Source organism: Lathyrus oleraceus, chromosome 1 (assembly GCF_024323335.1).
Source record: "Lathyrus oleraceus cultivar Zhongwan6 chromosome 1, CAAS_Psat_ZW6_1.0, whole genome shotgun sequence".
NCBI lineage: Eukaryota > Viridiplantae > Streptophyta > Magnoliopsida > Fabales > Fabaceae > Lathyrus > Lathyrus oleraceus.
Genome location: NC_066579.1, coordinates 261,776,543 through 261,780,600, shown reverse-complemented (window position 1 = coordinate 261,780,600; position 4,058 = coordinate 261,776,543). Strand labels below are relative to the sequence as shown.

General features: G+C 39.4%; 1 non-coding gene across 1 annotated transcript; it reads left to right on the top strand.

Annotated features, from left to right (window-relative positions):
• Window positions 1–2,699: 2,699 nt before the first annotated feature.
• LOC127116346 (small nucleolar RNA R71) lies at window positions 2,700–2,806 on the top strand. Its single transcript, XR_007801297.1, has one exon. It is a non-coding gene; the product is annotated as a small nucleolar RNA R71 (small nucleolar RNA).
• Window positions 2,807–4,058: the final 1,252 nt, after the last annotated feature.

Genomic DNA, 4,058 nt, shown 5'->3' with positions numbered 1-4,058 from the left:
ATGAAATGGCATTTTTCCCAATTTAGCACGAGGTTCACTTTTACGCATCTTTTAAGTACCATTTCAAGATTCGATAAACAGCCTTCAAAGCTCTGTCCGCACACAGATAAATCATCCATGAAGACTTCCATGATGTCATCTATAAAATCAGCGAAAATTGACATCATGCATCTTTTGAATGTTACGAGAGCGTTACACAGTCCGAATGGCATTCGTCGGTAGGCAAATGTACCATAGAGTCATGTGAAGGTCGTTTTCTCTTGGTCGTTAGGATGAATAGGAATTTGGAAAAATCCTAAATAACCATCCAAGTAGCATAAGTGAGAATGCTTAGCCAATCGTTCAAGCATTTGATCGATAAACGGTAAAGGAAAATGATCCTTCCGAGTGGATCTGTTTAATTTTCTATAATCAATGCATATTCTACTTCCAGTAACCACTCTTTGTGCTATAGATTCTTCTTTTTCATTATTAACAACTGTGACGCCTCCCTTCTTCAGTACGACATGTACTGGGCTGACCCATTGACTATCGGATATCGGGTAGATAATACCTGCTTCTAACAGCTTTTGCACTTCTTTCTTTACTACATCACTCAGAATGGGATTTATCCTTCTTTGATGTTCTCTAGAGGTCTTACTGTCTTACTCTAGCATTATGCGATGCATGCATATGGAAGGGCTTATTCCTTTTAGATCTGAGATATTGTAGCCTAAAGCAGTTGGGTATTTTCTCAAAATGTGTAGGAGCTTTTCGGTCTCTATCTGCCCTAAGTCTGCATTGACTATTACAGGTCGCTCGAGTTCAGTGTCTAGGAATTTGTACCTTAGATTTTTGGGTAGCGTCTTGAGTTCTAGGGCTAGTTTCTTTAGGCAAGGCATATGATTGGGTGTTAGTGCTAGGCATTCGCTTAGGCTGTCATCTTGGTATTCCTTACTCCAATTTTCATCTTCAAAAGTAGGAGGCCTTGGAATTTTCAGTATTTTAGAGTATGATGTTTGTTCATTCTCCATTTCTCTTATACATTCGTTGATAACATCTAGTAGACAATAGGTATCGTCTATAGCTGGTGCCTTTAGGAATTGCATCAAAATGAATTCGACTTTTTCCTCACCAACTTCGAAGGTTAGCTTTCCTTTCTTAACATCTATAATAGCTTCGGATGTAGATAAGAATGGTCTTCCTAATATGATAGGGATGTTGGGATCCTCTTTTATATCCATGATTATAAAATCAGTAGGAATATAGAATTGTCCTATGTGTACCGGAACATTTTCTAGCATACCTACGGGAAATTTAACAGAACGATCTGCAAGTTGTACGGACATCCTCGTAGGTCTTAGTTCTCCCATTTTTAACCTTTCACATATGGACAAGGGCATTAAGCTAATACTGGCTCCTAAGTCGCATAGTACTTTGTCTATGACAAACTTTCTGATTACACAGGGTATGGAGAAACTACCTGGGTCTTTCAGCTTAGGAGGCATATTGTTTTGTATTGTGGCACTACACTCGGCAGTAAGTGTAACAGTTTTGTTATCCTCTATCTTCTTCTTGTTAAATAAGATTTCTTTGAGAAACTTAGCATATGAGGGCATTTGAGTGATGGCTTCTGTAAATGGTATTGTGATATTCAATTGTTTTAGAAGCTCTATGAATTTTTTAAATTGCCCTACACTTTTAGATTTAACAAGTCTTTAAGGATAAGGGATAGGGGTTTATGTGGTGGTGGAGGCACATAAGGTTCTTCTTTCTCTATGGCCTCTTCGTTTTTATCTTCCTCTTAATCGTCTTCCTTCTCAGTTTCCTTACCAGGGTCTTGGTGCATATATGGGTTTTGAATTCTAGGGTCGGTCCGTCTGTCTAGTTCTGTCCCACTTCGTAGTATAATAGCATTTGCATGACCGTTCGGGTTTGGTTGCGGCTGCCCAGGATATGTGCCTGCAGGAGCAACGGTAAATGCTTGTTGTTGAGCCACTTGCGAGATTTGTGTTTCCAACATTTTGTTATGGGTGGCTAACGCGTCTACCTTGTTTGCTAACTGCTTGATTTGCTCACTAGTGTGTATGTTTTGATTTAGGAAATCCTTATTTGTTTGGGTTTGGGTGGCTATGAAGTTTTCCATCATTATTTCTAGGTTCGACTTCCTAGGAGCATTTTGAGTATTTGTGGAAGCTTTATGATATCCCGATGGTACAGCAGGTGCTTGGTTAGGTGCATACAATGCATTATTATTTTTGTACGAAAAATTAGGATGGTTCTTCCAACCTGGGTTATAGGTGTTTGAGTAAGGCTTTCCTTGAGCATAGTTCACCTAGTCTGTGGAGGTTCCTGTCAGGAGTTGACATTATGGGGCAGCATGCCCTGGAACTCTGCAAATCTCGTAGTTTGGTGCTATGACAGCCACGGTGGTTGCGGGTGTTATGGTCAAGTTGTCTATCTTTTGAGTAAGAGCATCTACCTTGGCGTTGACATGGTCAAGACTGCTTAATTCGTACATGCCGCCTTTCGTTGGAGGTTTCTCTACGGAGGTTCTTTCGCTTCCCCACTGGTAATGATTATGGGTCATACTTTCGATAAGTTGATAGGCCTCATTGTAGGGTTTATCCACCAGTGCGCCACCTATGACAGTGTCTATCATCAATCTTGTGTTGTACAAGAGACCGTTGTAAAAGGTATGGATGATCAACCATTCTTCCAGACCGTGATGTGGACAAAGCCTCATCATGTCTTTGTATCTCTCCCAAGCTTCAAAAAGTGATTCATTATCTTTTTGTTTAAACACGTTTATTTGGGCTTTTAGCATAGTCGTCTTACTAGGTGGGAAATATCGTGCTAAGAAAACTTTCTTCAACTTGTTCCACGTAATGACAGAGTTGGATGGTAGAGACTGGAGCTAAGCTCTAGCTTTATATCTTAATGAGAATGGGAAAAGGCGTAGCCTTATAGCTTCAGGGCTGACACCATTTGCTTTCACTGTATCTGCGTATTGCAAAAACACTGATAAATGTAGGTTCGGGTCCTCCGTGGGACTACCTGAAAATTGGTTTTGTTGTACGGCTGATAAAAACGAAGGTTTTAACTCGAAATTATTGGCCTCGATGGCAGGGGCAACAATGATGTTATGTGGTACATCCTGCGAAGGGATTACATAGTACTTAAGAGGATGATTTTGCAGTCCTTCGGCCATCTCTGGTTGAATAACTGGTTCAGGAATAGGGATATTAAGATCGGGAAGATTTAGCTTGATACGATATTCTCGTATCAAATCCCATATTCGACGTTCTAATCTAAGATAACGCTCAGGTTCGTCGAATGGTAGCTTTAACTTCTCGCCTTGAGAGTGAGTACTTGGCATACACTCGACAAATGTAGAAAGGGAAATAAAATTGTTTGCCTTAGTCTATACTGGGCAACACTGGAGTTACGATATCGACTAACTTAATCCCTCGCAACGGCGCCAAAAACGTGATCGCGACTTAGTAACTATATGGGAATCGTGATTGCAAGTGCACAGTCCTATCGCGTAGTTTTAAAGATTATCGAACCCACAAGGACTAACAATCGAACGTATCGTTATCTAATGTTGCTATGTAAATCTAAGGTTGATGATCATTCTAAGATTTGAGGGATGAAGAGAAATGACTATAACGTAAATAGAATATTAATAAAGATATATGATAAAGGGATATCGATATGTAACGCATCAAACTTCAGGGATTCGATGGATATTTGGTGTAATCTTATTGGTCAAAATATTCTTCAATAGAAATTATTTATAGAAAGGACTTAGTCTCACACTCTCGTTTTTATTGACTCTGACCATACTCCTAAACCAGAATGCTTGGCTCTCGCGGTCTCATTTTGAATTTAAAAGTAATTTTTGAATATGAATAAAGCCTAATTAATCCTAAAGCGCTCTCGTTGTGTTTAGGATTAATGCCTAGTTTCAGCTATCTGGCTAGAATCTCAAACTCTCGTTCTTGTTGATCGTAACCTTAGTTTGTTTTGTACTCTCATACGAAAAACAGCTTGATTAAACTAAGAAACTAAAAATC